Below are 17,603 nucleotides of genomic sequence, written 5' to 3'. Positions count from 1 at the left end.
TTACACAAGCAAAAGGTTGCCGAAGGCCAGTTCAAACTGCCCATCATGACACTGTCACGTTACGGCACTGTCACGTCAAGGTGCATCCCTCAAGTCACAGAACGTCAAGTCAGTCAAGTCACGTGATCTGAACTCACGTGGCTGTCCTCAAATGTTTTTTCGCGTGAATTGTGATCTTCGCAAGATGATTTTCAGCTGTTTTAGGCGCGAAGTGCAGCTAGCAGGAACAGCTTATACAGTATATTACAGAAGGAAGACAGAAGTAGAACACAACACAAAAAACTGTGAGTCCAAAAGATGCCATTATGAGGTACAGAAGGGGAATTTCACACAGTACGCAAAGAGCTCAAGGAAGAGGTATCTGTATTTTAGGAACTCTGAGCATCAGTTGTTTCTCTTTTTTTGTGTCAAATAACAGACATAATCACTATAAAGAAATTACTATAAAGAACACAGTTTTACCAGCTGCCATCACATCCTGTGAAAATTTGGTTTGTTTAAGTTTAAGTTTAGTTGCCAATCCAGTGCAAATTTTTGTGCAGTAGTCATTTCTTCCTCAATACATTTTCCTTCAAGATATATAGGCTTTTTTACGTCTTGTATTTGGCTTTTAATAGTTCATTTACCTCATTTTTAATGAGATTAGCTAGTGAAATCACATAAATATTGACCACTGATGCTTGCAGAACTGTTTCTCACAAGTCCAGAGAGCTACTTAACGATAAAAACACACATTTCAACAAACAACTGTAGTAATTTTCTTCACAAAAGAAGTGTTATACTACAGTCGTAGTGCCTGAACGTTTCCGTCCAATTCTTTATGAAACATCACAACTATCTGACAACATACTAATAAATTCCACTTACAGATCAGTCTGATTCTACCCACAGTACTTTTCTCACTTCAAGTTGCAACCATATTGTAATCTGTCCTGTTGTAAAACATTAAACACAGTGCTGGTATGTATAAAAATGAACTTTATAAGTGTAGTAGATGGCAAGTAATTTGGTACACTCATGTCATACAGTTCAGACTGCTGTCTCATTACTTCAATTAATCTCTCATCATTTATCATAAATTATAATATTAACAAAAGAAATAATTAACAAAAAAGTTTATAACAAATAACCAATAACAGACAACTGATTTCAACCAAGAAAACCTAGACAAAACGAAATATGCAGATCTTGCATGGGGGCCTAATTATTTTTTGATGAAAATACTTTTTAAGTTTTTAGTTTGTAGCTGTCTGTCCGATTACGCAATCTCGTAAACGGTTGGCCCTGACTAGTATTATTACGCAATCTGACTGTATAGAACAACAACAAAGAATGAAATGAAAATTTCCTGTTAACACAATTAATTAATTAAGTCCCCAGCAACTATAAAACCTACGAAACCAAAGCACAAGTGCAACTGTTCTGTGTGTGGAAGTATGACTCAACGTACACATCTGGCATGGTTCTTCTCCAATAAGACAAGAAATTTTAAATATCATTTATACTGATGTGATAAAAAAATAGAAATACTATAATTGCGTAAGGTAATCAGAATTACACTCTAATACAAGAACACAAGCCAGATGCTTTGTTGACTGAACGTGTAATGACACATTATTCAGGACATTGAAATAATGAAAAAAAAAGTAGTTTGTTACCTTAATTTATATTGATGAAAAGCACTCTAAACATTACAATCTCTCCACACCGACTCGCTACTACCACATCTCAACCAGAACTCTCCAATATCACATCCCAGCAAGCACTGCCTACTAGCACATCTCAACAAACACTCTCTGCTACGAGCTCTTAACAAGCACTGACTACCACGAGTCCTCGACAGGCACTGACTACTATGAGCTCTCCCCAAGCACTGTGTAGGCGGCTTAATAATACTCTTTGGCGCAATCTCTGGCGCAGTGGCTCAGTGTAGCCACCTTTCATATGCCCCTCCTCCACAGGCCAGAATTTGATGGTATTTTTGCCTGCATTGGTGGTGAAAATACCACCAAATTCGTCCACAAAAATACAGACAAAAATAAAAGATAATATTAATACCTAAATATCACATAATTAGTTAAAATTTTGGCTTTGCACTGACCTTTCAATAACCTAATATATAAAATACAGTAGGCAATACAAATTCTTTCATACATGTGGCTTTACATAATAGTTTACACAATACACAAAAAATCAGTTTATACAAATGTTCACATAAAATGCTTTTAATTATTCAAAAAAAAACAAATAGTTGATAATTCCAGCCCAGCAATGGTCAACAGGTGCAAACACCAACAAGTGACATCATTTTAGTAAAAGCAGTTCCATCTGTGGCACCCAGTAGTGTTGAGCAGGTACACACAGCAACAAGTCACATTATTTCAGTAGAAGCAGTTCATCAGTAGAACCCAGTAAAGTTGAGCAGGTACACACAGCAACAAGTCACATTATTTCAGTAAAAAACAGTCCCTCAGTGGCACCCAGTAATGTTGAGCAGGTGCAGACCGCAACAGTGACATTATTTCAGTAGAAGCAGTCCATCACTGGCACCCAGCAATGTTGAGCAGGTGCAGACAGCAACAAGTGACATTATTTCAGTAGAAGCAGTTCATCTGTTGCACCCAGTAATGTTGAACAGGTGCAGACAGCAACAAGTGACATCATTTCAATAAAAGCAGTTACATCAGTTGCACCCAGCAATGTTGAACAGGTGCAGACAGCAACAAGTGACATTATTTCAGTAGAAGCAGTCCATCAGTTGCACCTAGCAATGATAAGCAGGTGCAGACAGCAACAAGTCACATTATTTCAGTAAAAGCAGTTCATTAGTGGCACCCAGCAATGTTGAATAGGTGCAGACACCAACAAGTGACATTATTTCAGTGGAAGCAATCCATCAGTGGCACCCAGCAATGTTGAGTAGGTGCAGACAGCAAGAAGTAACATCATTTCAGTAGAAACAGTTCTAACAGTGGCACCCAGCAATGTTGAGTAGGTGCAGACACCGACAAGTGACATCATTTCCATAGAAGTAGCTCCATCTGTGCACCCAGTAATGTTGAGCAGGTGCAGACACCAACAAGTGGCATCATTTCAGCAGAAGCAGTCCATCAGTTGCACCTAGCAACGATGAGCAGGTCCAGAGAGCAGTCCATAGTATTCACTATCACTGATCACACTGTTCATCAGAGTTTATAAGCAGAAATTAAACATGTCCTAGTGGCACCAATCATGTAGAAAAAGTACAAGTAACAGTTCATAATATTTACTATCACTGATCAAACAGTTCATCAGCAGAAATTAATCATTCCTAAGTGGCACCCATTATGTTGAAAAGTGCAGGTAACAGTTCATAATATTGACCATCAGTAATCAGACAGTTCAAGCATGAACAATAGTTTGAATACACATACAAATGCTTTTACAATGCTCTTACACTAAACATACAAATTCTAATAAACACACAAATGATATCAGATAATTGTCATATTAACTATTACAAATACACAAATATCAGTAAACCTATAATATTTATGGGTGTCAGTGCAAGCCACTACAAACAAATAAAATAATATTTAGGAGATAGGTGGGTAGGATTAGGAAAGGAAAACACACAAAACACACTGACTCATCTTTCATCCACATTACGTACTACTGTGTAATTGAATAGTGTTAACTGTGTAAATGCAATTCTGTCAAAATTTGATGTTCATCATGTGTATCAAGTAGTAGTGGCAGCAATGTATAACAGTCAATAATAGTTAAGTCAACGTCATAGTCATCATGTCAAGACCAATGTTTGCCAAGCCAGATCAAAATGTACGGTTGCTGAACAACTGTCAGTGAGCCAAGATATGCAATTACTTCCTCTCTCCAAAAAAAAAAAAGAAATATGTACTGCTTATTGATTTAACAAAGTGTGTGTGTAGGCTATCTTCCTTCTACTTGAGTGTTCTAGTCTGCTATCTTCATCCTCCTTGTTCCATATAGACCAACAAAAAAAAAATGCACCTCACTTACTTTAGCTCTTATACACCAAAACTCCAATAATCATCAGCATCACATAATCTCTATACTTCAATAATACCTCTTATGTCGATACATATAAATCTTATCATCAATATCATTTACCTTACCTCTTGTCCACAAAAACTCCAATAATCATCAACTTCACATAATCTCAATAATACCTCTTCAATACGTCGATACATATAAACCTTATTACCAATATCATTTCACTTCCATAACAACTCTTTCCTCTAGTCAGTCTCCTCGAACAAGTACAGATAAAATCCTAATGCAAACCTCATCATCCCATACAATCCGAAGACACATTGTCAACACACAACCTCCGTGTAATCCATCTGACCCAAATCTTCTACTCATTATGAATTATAAACAAAAGAAATGCATACATGACCTCTAACAGACTTAGTTCGAATAATTCTCAGTAATTAAGTACGATTACGGAGTGTGAATGATCATAATATTTCACAGTGTGTACACCACTTCAAGAATTATGGCAAACAGAAGCAAACATGTGGAGTATTTCTTGTGTCAAGTGTCACTTCCTATTACAATTGCTCACGAAAAATGCAGTGTAATAACTGTGAATGGTCTAAACCTAGTTTTGGTATGTCATGTCGCTAGCTTCCTTCCTATTAGCATAAATTTATACAGCTTCCATAAAACCTCCAGCTCATGTGACTTCTATGAAGTTTCTTGTACTAATGTTGTGTATGTCGAATTATAGCAGTTCATTTTCCTATCTTAAAAATATAAGGCACTGAGCGTAAGCAAAACATGCAGTAGCGAGTAAATATACCAGTAGTGGACAGAATGTCAACAAGTGGATGCAGAACAATTCTTACAACGAGGCTCTGCCAAGCGAACAATCTATAATTAATACAATAATGTGACCTAAACTCTATGTTCATACACAGTATATCAGCATTTCTATATACCAAATTAAATAGTAGTTATGACAACAAACAGAAATGTATAAATATGCAATCCATACGCATAGCAGTAAACATATATCTTACGTAATAAACAGGTCATTAGCATCATATCAGCATAAGCAAATAAGTGTTCATATGTAACCTTAATAAGTAAACATGAAGGCGCAAGCAGATAAATCACAAAGTATAACTTACATACCTAACCACATCAGCACAATTAATCAGGTGACAATTATAATTTAAATAAATAAGCACAGCAGGCACATAATTAAAAAATATGACATCAGTGAAAAAGCAGTGCAGCCAAGTGATGCATAATATACACAAGTTACAACCCAGTTCATTAATAATCATTGTCAAAATCAGTTAACGTACGCAAGCACGTCGCTTCACAAGTAAATTCATAGAACATGAAATTAGCACAAAGTATGAATCACGTAATCGCGAGCAGCAAATTACGTCTAAAGTACGTACCTAAGTGGAAATATGTTACCTGAAAAATGAACTCAATTAATAGTTACCTTTTTTAGTTTATTAGTTTCTTCTTCGAAATTACATTCTTCCTGAAAATTTCTCGATAGCAAGTCGTCTTAACGTCGGACACGCACAGAATTTACCTGAAGTTCTTAAATATTTTATAGAACCGTATCCTGAAAAATACTGAATGTTAATAACATAATTCATCAAGTCACTATAGCTTTATACTGAATTTAGTCGGAGAAATTAGACTGTGTATTTGTTTACGGCTGTCAGTGCATTCGCACTGAGCGCTCGATCAGCTGTAGGTGCGTGACGTAGGAAGCAATTGTTTGCGGTCAACGACTGCCTTGCGCGGCGCGCAGACTTGACTGTTGCTTTGAGTATGTGCCGCCGCCAAAACACAGCGCGGTATCCTTGTATTCTCTGCATGTTTACATCTAGCTGTTAGTTTCTCTAAAGTATGTCATTCCACAAAAATTTTTCAAAAGTATATCATTCCACAAAAATTTTGGAAACTACGAACCTCACGTTTTGTGGTAGGAACAGCATAATTACGAATAGCGTCTAGTTTCCCTGGATCAGGAAGAATACCTTCTGTAGAAATAATGTGACCGAGAAATTTCACCTGTGAACGACCAAATTCAGATTTTTCCAAGTTCACAGTAATGCCAACTCTTGCAAAGATACGTAATAATGAATCCAAAATTTTGTTGTGCTCACTCCAAGAATGTTTAGCAATAAGAATGTCGTCAACATATGAAGTAATATTGTCACGAAGATAAACAGGTAAAATTTCATTTAAGCTACGAATGAATGCTGCTGAAGATACAGTAAGTCCAAACGGTAATTTCCGAAACTGGTAACAGTTACCAAAGGCTAAAAAGGCAGTATATTTTCTACAATCAGGGTGGAGTCCTATTTGTCAAAAACTTGCGCGCATATCAATCGTGGATAAAACTTTAATTCCATGGAAATGTTGAAGAAGTTCATCTAAATTTTGTGGGCGGTCAGTTTCAGGAATGATGATATTATTTATCTGTCTGGAATCCAGAACCAAACGAATTGACCCATCCTTTTTTAGAACAACGTGTAATGGGCTAGTATAAGGACTGACTGCAGGCTCAATAATGCCCTGATCTAACATGTACTGAAGTTCATTCTTAACCTTGTCTCTGTAAGCCAAAGGAATAGCGTACGTTTTCCCGCAAAATGGTGTGTGTTCTTTTACTTTAAATAAATATTGTAAGCCTTGTATAGTTCCTGTGTGATGACTAAATACTGTAGCATGTGAAGTCAAAATGTGGTGCAGCTCTTCTCTTGCAACGTCATCTGGCACTTCAGCTTTCTTAACCTTTTCATTAATTAATTCTTCGCTATTAATTATATCATCCATCGCGTCTTTGTATCTATTGTCATTGTCATGAATAAACACACTGTCATCATAATGCTCAACGAAAACATCAGAAGTAAGAAACCTTAAACATGTTGTATCTGACTCAGATCTTGTTAAACACTCAAAAAATTTCAAACTTTTCGGCATGCCGGCAACAGTCAAATTCACACTTCCTTCTTTAAAGTTCAAAATTGCCTTATGTGCGTTAAGAAACTCCATACCTAATATAATTTGTGTACTGAGTAATGGAACAATAATAAAATTAGCAGAAAATTCGTACGCTTGACAAATGAAATTTAGGTTGGTCTGTTGTTTAACTTCCACACTTTTTCCAGAAATCGCTCCTCGAATTGTAGTTTTAGAAACAGATAACACAGGACAAGCAATAGTTCTTACACATATACGAAAAACTGATTCACTAATGACATTCAATGGGCTCCCAGAATCTAATACTGCAGTGAACTTATTCTTACCCACACACACTTCAATAACAGGATGTAAAAATGCGTCTACATTACTTTCCTTTTCGTCTAACAAAATGTCTCTCATGTCTTCCAGGCGTACGTAGTGTAAAGTCGTAGTGTCACTACTTTCTGAACCGTCTATATTGCTGCCAGAAGCCGAAGCTACAAGTCATTGTCGATTGTTTGCGTCACGTCTTTGATTATTCGCGTCATTTCGTGGATCAATTTCTACTATTTGCACTTGTCTTTCTGAAGTTCTGTCACGCGGAGGATGCCAATTAGGTCCCTCATGTCTGTTAGATGCAAATTCTTGGTTGTGTCTGTTATAAAAATTTCTATTTTCCTGTCTGTCTGCATGACTTCTCCTTGTATAATTTCTACTGTCACTTCTGAAATTATTGTTGTATCTACTACCCTGGTTATTTCTGTAGAAAGAATTTCTATTATTGTATGAATAATTTCTGTCTTGATGGTACCGATTACTGTTTCCGTATTATTGATCATTCCGGTAGGAATTACCGTTATTATAACTGTCTGTGTAATTTCTGTTAGAACGTCTGTTATTGTCATAAGGCTGGTATCTATTGTCCTGTCTGTTTCGTCTGTCATTCTCAAAGTTACCCATATAACGCCCGTTCCGATCACCATCGCTTTTCTCTGAAAATCTATTGTAATTACTGTTACTGAAAAAATTACAGGAAGTCCCGTCGTCATTGTCGTACTCGAGTTCTTGTAGCAAAGTCTTAAAAGTCTCAATATCGTCTTTACATCTTCCGGCTAAAGCAATTTGTCTTATGGATTGTGGCACCTTAGTTAAACAAATGCGAATTAATTCAGTCGGGCTGTAAGGGTTGGAAAGGAACTGATTCTTTCGAATCATGTCTTCAAAATATTCTGCAGGCGTGCGGAACTCCGACTGTTTGAAATTACGCTGCATAATAAGACTGTGTTTGACCCTGTCTTGCGTGTTTTCGGACCAATATGCCGATAGAAATGCATGATAAAAATCATTCAGATTATTACAATCTCTAATGAGAGCGCGCATCCGCGTCGCCGGTTCGTTTTCTAAATATCCACACATAAATTCCAGTTTGCGACTTAGTGGCCAATTTGGTGGGAGTGCGTACATAAATTGATCTAACCATGCACATGGATGTATGTCATTCTTAGAATTGCGGAAGATCTTAAATTTCCGAACAGTCAAAAAGTGTTTATAGTCAAAGTTTTCGCCTCGTGGCGACAAAGACCTACCGCGTCTGTCCCAGTCCGAATGTCGATTATTGTCAAGTTCGGGCGCCTGGCGCTCTCTTGTTGCTTCTCGTAAATGAAATAAATTACTTTCTTCATACCCCTCTGCTATCTGTGATTCTAAGTTTCTTCTACTGCCTTTTCCTACTATTTCGCCTTCAATTTGTTTGACTTGCTTTCGTAATGCCTCAAATTCCCTTTTGACGCGTTCATTAAATTTTCCCTGATTTTCAACATGTTTATTTATGTTCTGGTACTCTTCGGTTTCTGTGAATGGTAATGGAGTTGTATCATCCGAATCTCTGTCCCCATGTAAAGTAAGATTTGTCAATTTATCTGATATCTCCTCAACTCTTTCCGCTAAATCACCTATTTTTTCTTTCTGTTTATTTACGTCTTCCGTAAGTGTCGCGACTCGGGTTTCAGTATTGACACATTTGGTAGTTAACTGTTCATATTGTTGTGTTAGATTATTTATTCTGTCATTTGGTATGGATTCCTCGATTCTCTCAAATATTTCTTTCTTATCGTGTGCTCGTTGTAAATTTAACTCTGAAAATTTTTGTACTATCACGCGATCTCGTTCTTCCTGTTCTCTATCCTGTTCCCTTTGTCTAATCTCTACTGTAATTAATCTATTATTGTGAGAATTCAAAATCGGTTGTACTTCTTCTCTGATTTCTTTCTTTAACTTATCTTTCATATTTTTGAAACATGTCCCTACTCGTGAGTCTAACCGTGTTTCCAGTGTTCCCATATCAGTTTTTAATTCAGATCCCAAAGTTCCCATCTCGGTTTTAATTGTTCCTATCTCTGTTTTAATTGTTCCTATTTGTGATCCCAATGAGTCTAACCATGTTTCCATTGTTCCCATCTGTGTTTTTAATTCAGATCTAAACTGTGTTTCCATTGTTCTATCTGTTTTTAATTCAGATCGTAAATTTAATATTGCATTCATCAACTGCTCCGTACTAACTTGTTCGAAATTCTTTTCGCCCCTAACATTTCCCACAAAACCAACTTCCTTTGTCATAGCTGTAAGGCTATCTGTGTTCGATACTATTTCAGAATCTAACATCGTTAATCTCATATTCTGTGAATTTTCTGATTGAGAAAAATTTTCAAATGGTTCCGGACTGTCTTCCCGACTTATTAAATTGTTTTCAACTCCATTATTCATCATACTGTTGTCCTGTGTTGGCGAGTTCGCCATGTCAACAATTTCGTCATTCTCACTATTCATCATTTTTGCCTTTTTCATCGATCGCGTAATCATTTACAAAATATACAAAACTCGTCACTGTACGAAAATTATGCACAATGACTCTTTATCTCCAACAATACCATTTACATGAAATGTTTCCCTCAAACACGATTAATCGAACAATTAAAATAATTGCACTAAATTGTCAAACGCGTATACAAGACAACAGATCAAATTCTGAGAAAAAAAATACCATTAGAAGAATAACAATTACCAAATCTACACATGCAAAATAGACTAAAATTGCTAAACTACAAATTACTACAACAATACTACTGTCTACTATTTTTACAGTCAGAAGATTCCAAGGGACGATCCGAAGCAGCGGTCGCCACGTGCATGGGGGCCTAATTATTTTTTGATGAAAATACTTTTTAAGTTTTTAGTTTGTAGCTGTCTGTCCGATTACGCAATCTCGTAAACGGTTGGCCCTGACTAGTATTATTACGCAATCTGACTGTATAGAACAACAACAAAGAATGAAATGAAAATTTCCTGTTAACACAATTAATTAATTAAGTCCCCAGCAACTATAAAACCTACGAAACCAAAGCACAAGTGTAACTGTTCTGTGTGTGGAAGTATGACTCAACGTACACATCTGGCACGGTTCTTCTCCAATAAGACAAGAAATTTTAAATATCATTTATACTGACGTGATAAAAAAATAGAAATACTATAATTGCGTAAGGAAAGCAGAATTACACTCTAGTACAAGAACACAAGCCAGATGCTTTGTTGACTGAACCTGTAATGACACATTATTCAGGACATTGAAATAACGCAAAAAAAAAGTAGTTTGTTACCTTAATTTTTATTGATGAAAAGCACTCTAAACATTACAGTCTCTCCACACCGACTCGCTACTACCACATCTCAACCAGAACTCTCCAATATCACATCTCAGCAAGCACTGCCTACTAGCACATCTCAACAAACACTCTCTGCTACGAGTTCTTAACAAGCACTGACTACCACGAGTCCTCGACAGGCACTGACTACTACGAGCTCTCCCCAAGCACTGTGTAGGCGGCTTAATAATACTCTTTGGCGCAATCTCTGGCGCAGTGGCTCAGTGTAGCCACCTTTCGATCTGCACATGGCTGTGTATTGGGTGGAAATGAGCTTCAGAGTTATGTGATCAACAACTAATGCTAGATGTCAGCTATAGAAAATTTCTTCCTGAGAAGCCTGAATGCACCTGTGGCGTGATGTGATGGGACAGTACAGGATGGCCAGCGTGGATGCCACTATTTGAAACGGAATTCAGGATGTTCTGATGTGATGTTACATGACTGACAGTGTGAACTGGCATTAGCCAGTACGTTGTCGTCTGATCTCGGCATTTTCTGTAAGCAAACTATTGCTTGTACAAGCATGCTTAAACCACGTGTAGATGCAAGGAATTTGTGCATGCTTGCTCACACTTACTTGTGCAAGCGTGCTTGTCAAGCATACAATTTCAAGTGTGGCTGCATGCACAGACCATGGAGATTAGGTTAGATTTGTTGTTGTTTAGAGAATGAGTTCAAAACAGGACGAAAGAGCATTATTATTAGAGTGCACCGAAATGTATAAATGATTGCTGGCTTTGTGGCACATTAGGGCACATGAGTACAAAACCAGAAGTTTTAAGAACGATTTGTTGTTCCGAAGATACAGGGAACAGCCATGAAGGAAGAACCTCTTAAAAACTTAATTAACAAAGAATTACAGATAAAAGTATACAAGCTGGATCATCCAAAACTTACACTGCAAATATTGTGGAAATGAAAAGCGCTATTGATGTACAGATTTCACAGAATGAATTGGTAGTCATTGGCTCATTCTGTCAGACAATCAACAGACTGTAACAGCGATCCCTGGTAATGACACCAAGAATGTGTATTTTTTTTTGCAAATATACACAATTTTCGACAGAAAAATACCTCTTGACTTTTTGTGTCATCAGTCTTCTGACTAGTTTGATGCAACCCACCAGGAATTTCTCTCCTGTGCCAACCTCTTCTTCTCAGAGTAGTGTTTGCAACCTATGTCCTCAATTACCTGCCGGATGTATTCCAATCTCTGTTTTTCTCTACAGTTTTTGCCCTCTGCAGCTGCCTCTAGTACCATGGAAGTCAGTCCCTGCTGTCTTAACAGATGTCCTATCATCCTGTCTTTTCTCCCTGTCAGTGTTTCCCACATATTCCTTTCCTCTCTGATTCTGCGCAGAACCTCCTCATTCCTTACCTCATCAGTCTACCTAATTTTAAACATTCGTCTGTAGCACCACATCTCAAATGCCTGGATTGTCTTCTGTTCCAGTTTTCTACACAATGCTGTGTTTCACTACCACACAATACTGTGGTCCAAACGTATGTTCTCAGAAATTTCTTCCTCAAGTTAAGGCCTATGTTTGATATTAGTAGACTTCTATTGCCCAGTAATACCCTTTTTGCCAGTGTTAGTCTGCTTTTTATGTCCTCCTTGTTCCGTCCATCATTGGTTATTTTGCTGTCTAGGTAGCAGAATTCCTTTATTTCATCTACCTTGTGACCGTCAATCCTGATGTTAAGTTTCTCGCTGTTCTCATTTCTGCTACTTCTCATTACTTTTGTTTCTTCAATTTACTCTCAATCCACATTCTGTACTCATTAGACTGTTCATTCCATTCAGCAGATCATTTAATTCCTCTTCACTTTCACTCAGGATAGCAATGGCATCAGCAAATTGTGTCATTAACACCCTTTCACCTTGAATTTTAATTCCACTCCTGAACCTTTCTTTTATTTCCATCATTGTTTCTTCAATGTACAGATTTAAAAGTAGGGGCAAACGTCTGCATCCATGTCTTACACCTTTTTTAATCTGAGCACTTCGATCTTGGTCATCCACTCGTATTATTCCCTCTTGGCTGTTGTAAATATTGTATATTACCCGTATCTCCCTATAGTTTACCAATATTTTTCTCAGAATTTCGAACGTCTTGTACTATTTTACACAGTCAAACACTTTTTCTAGGTCGACAAATTAAATGAACGTGTCTTGATTTTTCTTTAGCATTGTTTCCATTATCAACTGCAATGTGAGAATTGCCTCTTTGGTATCTTTACCTTTTCTAAAACTAAACTGGTCGTAATTTAGCACATCGTCTATTTTCTTTCCCATTGTTCTGTATGTTACTCTTCTCAGAAACTTGGATGCATGAGCTGTTAAGTTGAGTGTGCGATAATTCTCCCACTTTTCAGCAGTCTTCGGAATTGTGTGGACGGTATTTTTCCGAAAGTCAGATGGTATATCGCCAGACTCATACAGTCTACACATCAATGTGAATACTCGTTTTGTTGGCACTTCCCATAATGATTTTAGAAATTCTGATGTAATGTTATCGATCCCTATTGCCTCATTTGATCTTAAGTCTTCCAAAGCTCTCTGAAATTCTGATTCTAACACTGGAACCCCTATCTCTTCTAAATCGACTCCTGTTTCTTCTATCAGATCAGAAAAATCTTCCCCCTCATACAGACCTTCAATGTACTCTTTCTATCTATCCGCTCTGTCCTCTATTTAACAATGGAATTCCGGCTGCACTCTTAAAGTTACCACCCTCGCTTCCAAGATGCTGTAAATTGAATGTGCGCAATGGAAAATAATAAACGCTAAAATGAAGATTTGGCCCTGTCTGACTACCCCCTGAAGCAGATCTTGGGATCTCTTAATGGACTTTAACATATAAATTACCACCTAAACATAAATGAATAATTAGGGCAACTAAGACTACTAAATGATAAACATTGTTCGTGCTTATATATTTATTGTAGATTTAAAAAAAAAAAACTTTTATATTACACAGTTTACATTTCCTAAGTAAAATTACTAATCAATTGCCCAACTCTGGCCCTTATTATGACTGCACGTTCTAATATCAATAACGTGAAATGACTGACGTCGTCTACGTACCAAACACTAGAAGACGCTACTTTCAAAGATGATCTTCAGTGGTGTGGAACCTCAGTGGAAATAAACCAACGTGATCACAGTTGTTTAGCTTTCACTGTCTTAATAGGCCGAAGCAATTTGCGATATCACCGTATGTACACCGTCTGGTGCGTCGGCGTGCTGGTTCTAGTACACGTCTCCATCCGAAAAATTAAAACTCCTTTATACACTAGGACGGCAGAAGGCGGTTCTCTGACTAATATACACTAATACTGTTTTCTCCTCTCTGTGTTCTACAGACAAGAAACGCGAACTCCCAGCCACAAGGACGGAGTTCACATAACGCCTCAATGTAAGTATAGACAGAAGGAGAGCCCTCAATTACTGAACGCTGCGTACTCAAGGACGACTTCCAACCTAGAGGTGAAGTCCAGAATCGTATAGATTTGCAACAGTACAGTACCTAACTGTTCTAACTATAAACTCTCCTGAGAGCAAAGTCCATCTGTACCAACAAAAGCTGATATTGTACGACCGTCACACACAGGTGCTCACAGCGGGAGACCTCATCTCTCCTCTGCTGTCTTCCCAACAAGGCTCCAGACCATCGTCATTCTGAAAACGAATCATATTCCTGAAACCACGGAATATTCTCCCTCTCTGCAGATTCTTCCAAACGCCGACCAACCATATTTTAGTCTGTTGTCGTCCAGCGTGGAAAGTTTGCGTGGAAAAACCTATACTCGTACAATGGCACGCTTGTGAGTAAAAATCCTTGGAAATAGCACAGCCTGCATGGTTTCTGACGTGCCGCTTCTTTGTTCCTCTCACCTGCTCCCAAGATTTCCGTAGTTCCCGAAGTATAATCGTTTAGGTTCTGTTAACAACACCGGCCGGTCGCGACTCTATTGTGCTCCAGCACTTAGGTGTTAAGACGTCCATCCCCTACTTCATGTGTTTAAGCAGAACCAACACACCTATGTGGGCCTTCCACTCAGTGCTTGAGTTCCGTGTGCTGTTTCATTTCCACTGTCATTCCGACCACGTCGCGGGAAGATAGGACACTTGGCCTACCTCCACTAAACTAAGTTACCCGACCGCCAATTCTTCCTACGAACTGGCGCCAAGTTTCAAGAAAGAAAGGACACTTGTACTAACCTCAGTCGACTCCTCCACCTAAGGATTCGTTGTAAAAAAGCACTTTTCTTTATTATTTAACCAATTTCAAGCAGGTGTGTTCGCCACTGCGTCTGGACTCCAACTGGCTTACATCAGATAGCCACCATCAGAGGGCGCTCTCAGGTCGTCAGGTGATGACGCAAGTACCATTACCCAAGATGGCACCACCCAGTGTGTCCACCAAGAGGTCCAGAGCCAAACTGGCTTCGTTCATATCGTCGCCACCAGAAGGCGCTACCATAATGTTGGGTCATGACGCAAGTACCGTTATTCAAGATGGCTGCATACAGTTTCTTCAGCATGTGATCTAGGACACACAACCACTGCACGGTCCCATTACGTAACCCCAGACTGTCTGTTCTATCTGTCTCATGTCTGCGGCCCGGGAGCACGCGACAGCTGACGTCACAACCTCCAGCCTACATGTTCATATCCGCACAACAGATAGTCTTCTGCAAATATTCTAACTAATTTAACTGAACACACGTGACACCCATCGCTCATCTAATGTATCAATTAACTAAGTACTAAATTCCAATCCAATTTTAATTATATTCCATAAATGAATGTACTATTTCTATATTCAGTTATCAAATGAGAATTCTCACATTTTCCCAAAAGGAGCGCAATGCTCATTCATTCATCACGTAGCACCACCCCCCTACCCACCCCCCACCACTAGAATGCTGGACTCCTATTGGCTACTGCATTAGTCATGTGATTCTATGTCATAGAGCCCCAGATGGTGATCTGTAGGGGGGAAATGGCGCGAAAATGACTCAGGCTGTGCTAGGCTGCTGGGGAGAGTACGGAAGCAGTGCACTCTATTTATTTTTGAACATTTTATTTATCACACTTATGCAAAAGACATCCTGTGGCCCATCTCACACAGTCCACAGACCTGTAAACTACTTCTAAATCATGCTCTCCAGACACTCAAACAACTTCTAATTTTCCTAAATAATTTCATTACACACTTGCAGACTCCTAACTAATGCAGCACAGGAATGTGTAGACGCGCTCAGTACTCGTAAACCGTCGAAATAAACGCATACCACAGCCTACAGGCCCGCTCCCACAATAAGAGAAATTCCTATCGCAAACCCATGTTCACCGAGACACGACCGGCCAGGGACGTGTGCGCTGTCACAGTCACGAGCCACCACCGAACATAGGTGATAGTTCCAGAATGAGATTTTCGCTCTGCAGCGAAGTGTGTCTTGATTTGAAACTTCCTGGCAGATTAAAACTGTATGCCGGACCGAGACTCGAACTCGTGTCCCGAGTTCGAGTCTCGGTCCGGCACACAGTTTTAATCTGCAAGGTGAAAGTTGCCCTGTGCGGCTGGTCCCCATGGAGGTTCGAATCCTCCGTCGGGCATGGGTGTGTGTGTTTGTCCTTAGGATAATTTAGGTTAAGTAGTGTGTAAGCTTAGGGACTGATGACCTTAGCAGTTAAGTCCCATAAGATTTAACACACATTTGAACAGATTTTTTAAAGTTGCCTGCCCATATTTTTGTGTATACAGTCACGCTTATACTGACGTCACCGAATTCCAAGACACGTTCATAGGAGACACTTCTGAGCAGCAGATGTCTTTACCCCCGATGACAGAATAGCACAGGGCGCATTGCTCCTAGCGCGACATGGGACACCAGTTTAATCATACTTAATTACCCAGCGTGGCTCTCGCCTCGCCGCGAAACGTCTCCATGGCGAGTCGCCATCTAAAACTTTCTCAATGTTATTCTTACGTCACATGGCATTGTAAAAAAAAAAAAAAAAAAAAAAAAAAGCCAAATAGTCCTCTCGAGAATTGTACAGTGTCCCAGAAATACACTACTGGCTACACCAAGAAGAAATGCAGATGATAAACGGGTATTCATTGGAGAAATATATTATACTAGAACTGACATGTAATTACATTTTCACGCTGTTTGGGTGCATAGATCCTGAGAAATCAGTACTCAGAACAACCACCTCTGGCCATAATAACGGCCTTGATATGTCTGGGCATTGAGTCATACAGAGCTTGGATGGCGTGTACAGATACAGCTGCCCATGCAGCTTCAGCACGATACCACAGTTCATCAAGAGTAGTGACTGGCGTATTGTGACGAGCCAGTTGCTCGGCCACCATTGACAAGATGTTTTCAATTGGTGAGAGATCTGGAGAATGTGCTGGCCAGGGCAGCAGTCTAACATTTTCTGTGTCCAGAAAGGCCCGTACAGGACCTGCAACATGCGGTCGTGCATTATTCTGCTGAAATGTAGGGTTTTTGCAGTGATGGAATGAAGGGTAGAGCCACTGGTCGTAACACATCTGAAATGTAACGACCACTGTTCGAAGTGTCGTCAATGCGAACAAGAGGTGACAGAGACGTACCATACCATCACTCCGGGTGATACGCCAGTATGGCGATGACGAATACACGCTTCCAATGTGCGTTCACCGTGATGTCGCCAAACACGGATGCGACCATCATGATGCTGTAAACAGAATCTGGATTCATCCGAAAAATGACGTTTTGCCATTCGTGCACCCAGGTTCGTTGTTGAGTACACCATCGCAGGCGCTCCTGTCTGTGATGCAGGGTCAAGGGTAACCGCAACCATGGTCTCCGAGCTGATGGTACATGCTGCTGCAAACGTCGTCGAACTGTTCGTGCAGATGGTTGTTGTCTTGCAACGTC

This window comes from Schistocerca piceifrons, chromosome 2, assembly GCF_021461385.2.
Source record: "Schistocerca piceifrons isolate TAMUIC-IGC-003096 chromosome 2, iqSchPice1.1, whole genome shotgun sequence".
NCBI classification, from domain to species: Eukaryota; Metazoa; Arthropoda; class Insecta; order Orthoptera; family Acrididae; genus Schistocerca; species Schistocerca piceifrons.
Note: the sequence above shows the minus strand (reverse complement) of the source record.